Source organism: Schistocerca serialis, chromosome 2 (genome assembly GCF_023864345.2).
Source record: "Schistocerca serialis cubense isolate TAMUIC-IGC-003099 chromosome 2, iqSchSeri2.2, whole genome shotgun sequence".
NCBI classification, from domain to species: Eukaryota; Metazoa; Arthropoda; class Insecta; order Orthoptera; family Acrididae; genus Schistocerca; species Schistocerca serialis.
Window position 1 is genome coordinate 231,307,424 of NC_064639.1, and position 11,869 is coordinate 231,319,292.

An 11,869-nucleotide genomic window follows, 5' to 3' on the forward strand; every position below is an offset into this window, starting at 1 on the left:
TTCCTTCTTTGGCATCTCTTGAAGACTGTCCTTGCAGAGGCAATACTTGTGACACAGAACGATTGGGTTGTACATTTTTCATTCTTCCTCGTCCCGTTCTTCCACCACATCTTCTTCTTTCTCCACTCAATCTTCTTACACCCATGTTAACTACTGTCTTGATATGCTGAAATTTCATCTCCCCAATTTTATTTCAAGATCATCTTGATGTAAAGGCTGCATAAAAGGGGACTAGTACTGGGCTCCCTACAACCCGCTTCCAAAAACTGATCACAATAGTTTAGTGAATACTTGAACTGCATAGTTAGAGGATTTTTGTTTTTGCTGATACCAGATACACCTGCCGTTCTCCATTTAATTTCGTTTCCTTTCCTGTCTTTAGCTCCTTTGTCCTTTGCTAGGGCATAACTGGCTTTTGTATCCGCTTTGGAAAAATTTTGCCGAAATGCTTCACTGCTTCCATTATATCTCGTGTTGGAAGTGTTCCCTTGGCCTTACAGATATACAGAAATCTTTAATACATTTCAAATATGATATGATCAGGCTCAGAGGCTTTATCACCTAATGTGTCAGTATGCTTATTTTTCCTCAAGATGAAGAAACGGTAAATGAAACATGGTCAATTTGAACATGCATTAACTACTGCTGTAAGTACTCTTCATAGCATACACGCTACACTACTGCTGTACTTTCAACAAATATGTACTGGATCCTTAATTAAAGAAACTAGCAATTCTCCTTCTTTCTGTCATTTCACTTTCTTGTGAAATGTCACTTGTGCCACTTGTACTCTCAGCCCCTCAATTGCTATTAATAAATTTTGTTCTGCAGCAACAACGTCAATGAAAACCATGCATATGTAAACTTTGTTTACAAGGCTGCTTCACCTAGTTGTTACTGTACATGATGAACGTTTCCTGCAGGTGGCGGCAGCGAACAGCTGACCCGGCAGCTGTGGCAGCTGTCGCACCAGGTTCGCTGCAGTCCTGTCTCGTTCAACGCATGCTCCCTGTTCAGGGTGGACGGCCGGCTACTCACAGGCTACGTGGTTGCAGTCGTCACGTACGCTATCGTCCTGCTGCAGTTTGCTATGGAGTAGTGTGCCCTCTTTATCACACCTTCAGGAGCCGAAGAAGGCGTATAAAATACAGAAGTATAGCCTCAACAAGGGAGTTCAGCTCATCACATACTGGCATGGGCAAAAACGTAGATCAGTTTATAGTGACCACAGAGAATAATGGAGAAACGAGTTATTCCGGAATCCCAGTTGCGAATATGCTACATAGTGTTAGATCGACTGACAGGGAATTTAGAATAAACTGTGACAGTGGTCTTTCATGAATATGAGAAAAAACTGGGAAGACATGTGGTTCACCATGAATGTATCTTAGATATGAGAACCATCGACCGATAATTAGTTTCAGGATTACTATATATTTTCTGAGCTTCATCCAATCTAGTATTATGTGTGCCACTTCGAGGGTACATGACTCCACCATGCACTTCCATTGAGGAGATGAACACAAATCATCCTTCTTTATTGGATAAAAACGTAGAGCTACACGAGATTGTTCATCAAAACAGCTTAGTGACTTAATTACAGTCATTTGTGGTACTGTTAATACGATAATGGTGTATGCTGAAGCAGTGAATTAATATCTGGCACAAGACCAGGATTCGAGCATGCGTGTTCTGTGTAGGTGGCCAAGTACTCTCTCCCGGGCAGCTACGGTAGTTGGAGTGCCAGGGTGCCACATCAGATAACACATCTGCCTAGAAAATAGGAGACCTGTGTTTGAATCCTGGCACTGGCGCAAATTTCACACTAAGGTGGCAAAAGTCATTGGCTAGCTCCTAATATCGTTTCAGACCTTATTTCGTCCAGTGTATTGCAGAGTATTGACTTGATATGAACTCAACCAGTCGTCTGGAGGCCCCTACAGAAATATAGGGACATGCTGCTTCTATAACCGTCCATAATTCTGAAAGTGTTGCGAGGACACGAACTGACCTCTTGGTTATGTCTCATAAATGTTCGATTTAATTGATGTCGACTGATTTGAGTGGTCAAACCATTCGCTAGCGTTGTCCAGAATGTTCTTCATACCAATCGCGAACAACTTCGGCCTGGTGATATGGCCCATTGCCATCCATAAAAATTCCATAGTTATTTTGGACTATGAAGTTCGCGGATGGCCGCAAATGGTCTCTGTGTAGCCGAACGTAACCATTTTTACTCAGTGACAGGTTTATTTGAACAAGAGGACACGGTCCATTACATGTAAACACAACCCACACCATTATGGAAACTCCATCCGTTTACACAAGGCCTCATTGACAATTTAAGGCCCATGGCTTCGTGGCGCCTGCACCTCTCTCGAACCTTGCCATCAGCTCTTACCAAATGAAATCAGGACTCATCTGACCAGGCCACGGTTTTCCAGTCGTTTAGGGTCCCGTCGGTATGGTAACTAGCTCAGAAGAGACACTGCAGGTGATGTACTGTTAGTACGGTCAGATGTCTACTGCGATAGCCCATTAACGCCAAATTTTGCTGCAGTGTCCTAACGGATGCGTTCGTCGTATGTCCCGCATCGATTTCTGCGATTATTTTACGCAGTGTTGCTTTTCTGTTAACACAGACAACTCTACACAAAAGCCACTGCTCTCGGCCGTTATGTGAAAAGTGTCGGCAAGTGCGTTGTCCTTGGTGAGGGGTACTGCCTGAAATGTGGTATTCTCGGCTCACTATTGAGACTGTGGACCTCGGAATATTGAATTCCCTAATGATTCCCGAAACTCAATGTCTGGTGCGTCTTGCTCCAACTATCATTCCGCGTTAAGTCTTAATTCCCGTCGGGCGGCCACAATCATGCCGGAAAGCCTTTGACACGAATCACATGAGAACAACCGACAGCTCCGTCAATGCACCGCTCTTTAATACCTTATGTCCGCGATGCTACCACCTTCTTTAAATGTGTATATCGCTTTCCCATTCGTTTCAGACTACATCATTACTGTAGGTAAAGGGGAGGCTAATTATTTCCCAGAAACGTCAACTATAAATGTTCTGATTTATTTATATGGAGAAAATGTAGTGTTTGGTATTGATGTGACGGAGATGGGAGTTTAAACTACAAATAGAAATTACAGGGCTAGTACAGCCTGGAAGCGGAAATAATAGTCTGTGCTTGTAAATGAGCTATTATTCCCCCTTGTGGTTACTTCTCACATTTAAATGCTTTGCATAAGCCAATCCAATGTGTGGTGTTAAACCAATGAGTAAGTTTCAAATAGATGAATTTAAAAATAATCGAATATATATAATTTTGCTGGAATATATATAATTTTGCTGGAATATATATAATTTTGCTGGAATATATACAATTTTGCTGTTTATTACACAAACCGTTTGCAGTATTACCACATACATAATAACATTTGGCTATTGTTTGTGCACGAACGTATAACGAATTTACTACTTGTGGCGATAACTAATCGAACTGCCCATGAAATCTGTGTAAGCTGACACATGAAATATCAGATCTCTGTGTGCTCAATTATAGTAATTGTAAATTACTTACCAGTGAAATTTTAACATTCTACCTGTCATTATTCTTGTAAAAATTCCCACTTAATAAAATAAGTACAAGAACAAACACCGCACACCTTTGAGAAACTTATGCTTTTGTTTCCTCGTCTAGATGTGTAACTCATGATACATCTTAACTTTAATCTTCATATAAATATATGCACTGATGCATCCTGCTCTTCCTCGTCTGTTTTAGTTGTTTTCATCCGGTTTTAACGAATCGATACACTGATTCAACAGATGTTTTTGTACATAACATATAAATATTCCATAGAAATTGTCTGAATGGTGATTAGTTAAAATTAATTCAGGAAAAAGAGTCTCCTAGCGAAGAGACGCCGTAACTCGAGAGAGCTGCAGTGCCTTCGGGAAGCGGAAAATGTGAACAATATCGGACTCTTTGGTTAATCAGTGGTTCAGCATTTTGATGGAGACCGAAAGGTTGTAGGATAAAGTCCCAGCAGTACTACTTCTTTTCATTCTGCCTCTAAACATAGAATTCACCTCCCAGCGATGTGGAGGTTCACCAGGAATGATATACGTGGCCTGGATTACACGCTATACTGTAGCTTCCCTTTCTTCGCTTTAATAACTGGTTAGGGTCATGCAAATCTCCTAAGTTACATCCAATTCATTGCAATCGTTTTAGAAAAAATCCACAGCGAAAAAACATGTGAGTCCAACTTGGAAATTTGTGGTAAAGTCATATGGGACCAAACTGCTGAGGTCCTCGGTACCTAAGCTTACACACTACTTAATCTAACTTAAACTAACTTACTCTAAGGACAACACACACACTCATGCTCGAGGGAGGTCTAGAACCTCCGACGGGGGAAGCTGCGCGACCAGTGACAAGACGCCTCAGACCGCTCGGCAACCCGGCGCGACAAGTGAGTCAAAACATGTGGTTTTCGATAATTTATGCACAGTGTAGAACGCAGCATGAGATGCAGCTTTAGCTCGTTTATATAAAGAAAGTACTGCAGCATGTAATATATTCGGGGGCAACTGGTGAGGAACCCTTAAACTTTTCTCACTTTGTCCACGCCATGTACCTGGTACTCCCTCGGTGGTCGTGTTATTTCTGCTCCTCACTGCTGCTGGCTTGCCTGAAATTATGTACTGTATATAAAAATGCAAGAGGGCTTAGGGGAGACACACAACACTAAAAAGAACACCGTTTTACGTCTGGTATGAACGTCTATATTCTGAGACAATAAGAAAATCGCAGGTTGCAATGTTTGCACACAGACTCGTAAAGGTTGATACGAATTAACATTCTTGCTAATTTGATGAGAGGTCATAATTATTATTCCCTTATTACAGTACAGTATTCTTGACGATGTTAATGTCTGTCACTATTGTACTTCACGCCGTCACACGTGTTTCACAGTCTTACCCTGGCCCAATCTCTGGTTCCAGATACAAAGGGAATGATGATAATTATCTGTCCACAATTATCACTTGGACGAGCCTACGCGTAACTGACACTAAACCGGTGATTGTTGATGATGTCGAAGCTAAATGGTCAAACCAAAATTATTACGCTCGTCACGTACACACAGATATCGGGTACCAGTCCGTCTTGACACTTGTAATAATATAACACTGTTAATAAAAGTTAATTTACAGTTCAGTTCTCACTTGTACTAGCGTGGGTGTAACCGTCGCGACGCGGCTGACTATTGATGAAGCGGAAACGCGATGACCGAATGCATGTTCTCACGCTCACTACAAGACACTGGCACTTGATTGCTCTCCTTTGTGGTAAACTGTTTTACTGATTCTTATTAGTTTCAGCCTGGGAGGCCGAACACGACGTGGGTTATTGATGTTGTACGGTACGATGCGCAAATGGGCGGATACTTAAATACGTTATCAGCAGCACTGCTCATAGTTAATTACTTCTTCCCACATTTTTCACTGAATCCACTTCCATATCTCATTCCTCCACAATAACAGTACTTGCGGCCACACTTAAATTCCACAACAATGCCTTTCCCACGCAGAGCTACCCACAACACAACATAGCAGCTCCGTGTCCCGTGCTCGACTGTGCTATGCAGCCGCTCGCAAAGATATTCCGCAACCAAGCCAGCGAAATGACAATACGCAAAATTGTCGAAGAGAATATTGAAATCTAGGTAATTCCCCCCCCCCCCCCCCCCGTGCATTGGATTAAACAAATGGCGCTGGCGGTGTACTGCCCCATCCCACATCCCACATCCCATTGCCACATTGTGGACCAGACGTGAGTTACAATTATAGAAACGTAAAGAACAGTAAGTAAACAGGTATCAAATAGTGAAAAAATATAACAAAGAGACCCTACCTACAGCGCAACCTGTACAGGAAAACACAATTACAATACAATGGATAAACGCAGAGTTAACATAATACGACGCAAGAATATTAAGTCCCTGAAATAGAAAGGTTTACAAATACAGTACAAGAAGTTAGATATGATATACTGGTCCCTGAAAGAAAGAGAGAAAAAGAAAACAAAAAAATAGTAGGAAAACACACTCGTGCGCTACTACTCCAGGTAGACACTATCGCTGATGACACACACAAAAAAAAAACAATCGAGAAACCCTCCATCAGCACTAGGCCGTCAGAATCAGAATCCAGCAAAAAAAGTTATATTATTTTACTACTCATAACTCTGCATCACAAGGGAGCGTTCTTTGCACTGAAAGAGTGTGAGGAGTGGTTGTAACGTCGATGCTGAGCCGACAGTTAGACGTGCAGTATAGTAGTCTTCTCGCTATTCTTGCCTCGCGGTAATCCATCCATTGGTATACATGAAACAGGTTAATGACAGTCTCGGTGTTATTCTAACAATGTCTATTCAACCTACTCAAAGTGTGTTGCTACTACAGTGGACATAACAATAATCTATCTTACATAATAAACACATAGGTTAATAAAAAAGGAATCTATGAAACTCCTCTAAGCTCAATTCCTCAATTACGTTACTAAGTAATTAAAAAGTAAAAAAAAAAAAAAGAAACAGATACACAATCACGACGCAGGAGTAATAAGAAAATTTTAAATGAAAAATTTTCGGATAGCACAACCTATAGACATTAGTAATCACTCAAACCATATCACTGTATGGGAAGGAAGAAATATTATAGATATACTCTAGATTGAACAGATAGAAAGTGAAAAGAGTATAATATTGAATGTGGTGGTAACACATCCTAGTTAAATTTCACTCCTCATAAAACCTTATAAATAATCAGAAATGAATGTTTGTACTTAAGGACAATAGCAGCTGACATACATACAGATTGAGACGTATCACATATATTACACAGTCAGTGAACTTGCTCACTATGGCACGGTATAATGTTTCCCACATACTGTTTGCCCTCATGTTTACCTGACTTCACACCAAAAATTTCAACAGTTTTAGGCCATTCGATATCAATGATACGATATGAACCCTGGTATTCATAAAGGAACTTCTTAATTCCTTGGTACAGCTTGCTAGAACATGTGTGGGCCTTGTTTAACACAAGATCACTGAGTTCATACTCAATTGATGGCACAATCATATAATGTCCTTTCTTCCGCCGCTGACCTCATCACGTAAATGCTCCATGGCCAATTCAATTTTCCTGTCCACAATTGATCTATAGTGGGAGAATCGCTCAAGATGTTAGAGAATATATTTTCAGGAGGTTAGTTCAGCATAATTTCACACAGTGCAAAATCTGTTGTGGCATGACATAGGCTATTGATTACACCCTCAAAATCTGTTATATATCCTTTCCACTTGTTATGTTTCCCACTGCAATATGTTCTGCATATGTGGTTCACCTTTTTCATGACTCTCTTAGCTACATTTGAGGTAGGCCTATATTTAGCTATCAGAACCTGTTCCACACCATTCGTCTGCAACATCTCCTTCGACTCCTTTGATATAAATTGCGGTCCGTTTTCTGATAGCACCAGCTTTGGATTACACACCTGTATAAAATAATGTTTCTTCACTCTCGCTGAAATCGCGTTACCGGTTGCCTTGAAAGAAGATTGCGGTTAATGAATTAAAAATCCACACAGTGGACACCAAATGAAAAAGCTACTCCTTATGTTTCTGATCTAGACTGCCATAAAAATGCGAAAGAACAGTTAATCAGAACTCAGGGAGAAGTTGCAGTCTAATTCACAATCGATTTATTGATCTTAAACAAGACAAGACAACAAAATTATAAAGAATCATCATACAAAAAAATATTTATTTAACAAAAGCCTTACTAAAATGGGATCTATGGTGAACAAAGTGATCTGCTGGTAATCGACACACGACACTAACCAGAACACTACTCGCTTTATGTCACTTCATACACGTGAATCCAGGTTATGGCATCATACTAAGCCACCACCAAGCATCTATAGTCTACCATACAAAGAAAAAAGGAAGAATATGGTTCTAAAGAACAGGGTGCTGAGAAATAGATATTATAGCCCTACTTCACAGGAGCGAAACTTTACCATCCTACTGGTCAAGGCGCCACACTACGATGCGTTCGGCGACTGAAGTCATGGACGGAGGAGATCTGTTATCAAATGCACGTTCCCGAAAAATGCAAGTACGCGGTCTCGAGTTCGGTTAATTCAGAACGCAGGTACTTCCCTAAGAGCCTCTGAAACCCCTACGGTTTCCAGTGTGCAGGTGGACCCATTTGTTGGCCTGCCAAAACAATTTGACTCCGTGCCACGACTGTGCGTGTCGGAATACGTCAAATGTTTAGACGGCCGACTCAAGACAAATATGTACACCCACGCGTCACTCGTTGTGACCGTGATGATATAAGCAGTACCTCTGATGGTTCAGAAGGTGATTGGCACAGACTCTAAGTCGCGCCCTAGTAAAGGACACAAGTTTCACCGTTTAGGTAGAGACCTGCAGTTCTTTACACGCAAAGCGCCAGTACAAGAAACTTGTACAAGAGAGACGATCTCCCTTTCTCTGTGTTGCCTCCTCAGCTCGGTTCCAAAAGCAAATTTCTCTTTTTTGACTTCCCCCAAGCCAGTCACGAGCTGGAGCCCGGCATTCTCAGCTCGGTGAATGGTCTTTGCACTGCAAATCGATTTGACCAATCAGAGACTTAAAGTTAATTGGCAGAAAACGGAAAAAAATTCAGCTTCGCGGCCTCTTTCCCACACGTTTGCCATGTCTTTTGCTAACACAATACAGGGTGGAAGCACAGCCCTCCATAAACAGCTTGTTATGAAAACCAAAATGTGATGGGTATACCATCGGCTCACATTCTTGAAGACCCAGATACAAATAACAATTATTAAATGGTTACAGGGCCATGCAGACATTTATCTACTCATTCATCCTGAATTTGGGATCAGAGAAGGTTATTCCCTAATCTGAATATAATATTGTGGTCTTGAGGATTCTCTGTCGCTTGGAAAAATTACTACCCCTGCCCAATTATACACATGGCTACATTCATTCCTTGGCAGAACACTGATATTATTACAGCGATAATTTTAAATGATTAAATTTCTTTATAATCTTAAGTAGTGGTGAGGTGTTTTACTGTATGATAAAATGGTTCAAATGGCTCTGAGCACTATGGGACTTAACATCTATGGTCATCAGTCCCCTAGAACTTAGAACTACTTAAACCTAATTAACCTAAGGACATCACACAACTCCCGGTCATCACGATACTGTATGACAAAAATGGTTCAAATGGCTATGAGCACTATGCGACTTAACTTCTGAGGTCATCATTCGCCTAGAACTTAGAACTACTTAAACCTAACTAACCAAAGGACATCACACACATCCATGCCCGAGGCAGGATTCGAACCTGCGACCGGAGCGGTCGCTCGGCTCTAGACTGCAGCGCCCAGAACCGCACGGCCACTCCGGCCGGCACTGTATGATAGTGTAGTGTTAATTTCCCATAACCTTTCATGCACAAAAATACTAAGCCAGCTTACACTACACATTCACTTCAGTCATACTCATTCCATCTAAGTCTGCTACTTATTCATACTACCCAATTACTGCTAAAGATAAACGAATTAGTATACTCCCGTTTTTGTGGATGTTAAGGTGGCACTAACGCTGGTGTATGGCATGAATGTGGATGAGAACCGATGTCACCAATCTGCTCGCTGTTCTTTCCTGAAACAGTTGCTGCGAAATTCTCTTTTTTACTCTTTTGCTGAAACTGACACAAATTTTTCTCAGGTAGGTGTACAACATTTTCCGCTCCAGTTCCTGAAACAACATAAAGCACAAGATATTAACGACAACTGAAAATACCAAGCTACATATCTTCCGTTCATCTCTTTCTCACAAATTGATCTGTGCCTAGCTCACTCTACCTAAACATACCAACGTGACTTGCACATTTCGTGCTCACGCCACGTAGTACAAACTATCACCCAAGATCAACCATTCAGGCTTTCGCAAACTTACTCGAAAAAACCTATACGAAAACATCGCACAATAGTGCGGAAACCACATGCGAAAACCACAAGCGAAAAAAAATCACAGTGAACCACAACAGCATTAGACGCGAGAGATCATCTGTGTCACCACACTCGAATAACATATATCCAATTCTGGAGAAGCATCGCACCAAAGGCGGGCCGGCCAATGTGGCCGTGCGGTTCTAGGCGCTTCAGTCTGGAACCGCGTGACCGCTACGGTCGCAGGTTCGAATCCTGCCTTGGGCATGGATGTGTGTGATGTCCTTAGGTTAGTTTGGTTTAAGTAGTTCTAAGTTGTAGGGGACTGATGAGCACAGGTGTTAAGTCCGATAGTGCTCAGAGCCATTTGAACCATTTGAACCAAAGGCGGCATCAACAAACAGAAACATCCCACAAATACATCGCGCCACTGGCGATAACAATAAAAAACCCACAGCAAAGACACATTGCATTGGGCACTAGTCACAAACCACAGCGAAACACACAAGGAAGTCTACACCCATTTAGCGTGGACATTACACGACCATCCTCCAAAATACCTCCAAGAATCTCGCAGACTAAACTCAACGACGCCCCTCACACACAATACTATGAATTATATCCCAGATCATTCAAGGGCGTGTACTGTGATGCATACACAATGAACAGAAGAATTATGCTAGTAGCTGACCTCTAAGATGTTCCGAGAAGAATTCCGTCCCCAATACGCATGCTCTTTTTGTACTTGAACATTGTTGTTGTGACACCTGATTGTATCTCTGTGAATATAGGATGTGAGTGTTAAATACACACATACACACACACACACAAATGATGAAGGAAATATACAGTACAAGGCGACGTGTAAATCGGCCAATTATTTACGAGAAATGAGAAATTGTGTTTATAGGCGAAGTGGTTTCCGCCAACAGTTTATGAAATACGATGAAACAGGCATATTATTGACATATGCGAGGTACAACACTAGAACACGAAGATCTCACAAAGGACGTAAACATAGTTGATGTAAGATTTAAGTATGAGGTGACGTTGAGTGAAGTTTGTAAGGTAATGTTTAGCAATTCGCTGAAATAATAGGAGCGCCAGATACAACTCTATGAGAAACATAATTAGCCACAGGATATAAAAAGTTTATACGGTTCTAATATTAGCAACTGACATTATAGTGTTCTGAAAAAGTTGGTAGACATGTTCACAACGTAACATGATTTCAGTTCCACTAGCAATGTTTGTAACAACAACAATTACACTAGAGTAGAAAAGGAATGAAAAGTCTTGTTCCCGAGTGAAGCAATGTGTTTATAAACGAGTATTAGATTATATTCAACGGAAACAAGCATCATAAGTGTTACCTAGCGAATCTCTAAATCACAGTTGTACGTCTAAGACAAGCAAAGGAACATACTACGGTCAAATCTATACAAATTTAGTCAGTACTGAAAATACTCGCCTGCGTAGCTGAGTGGTAACGCGCTTGCCTACCATGCAAAAGGCCCTTCTTCGATTCCCGGCCGAGTTGGAGCTTTTCTCCTCCTTTGGAGTGGGCGTTGTTTGTGCTCAACATTTCCTTATCACCAACGCGCAAGACGCCCAGTCTGGCGCAACCTCAAATAAAACTTGATACCTGGCGGTCGAACTTCTCCAGTTGGGGTCTCAAGAGGAACAATACCATACGATCATTTTTTTTCAGGACGTGAGACAATATGACGAAATAATGCGAAAAGCGACTCTAAAGCGGGAGAAAAGATACTTTAGAGATGATTAGCAAAGCAGACACGTAAAGCTGCATGAGATAAAACTTAAAAT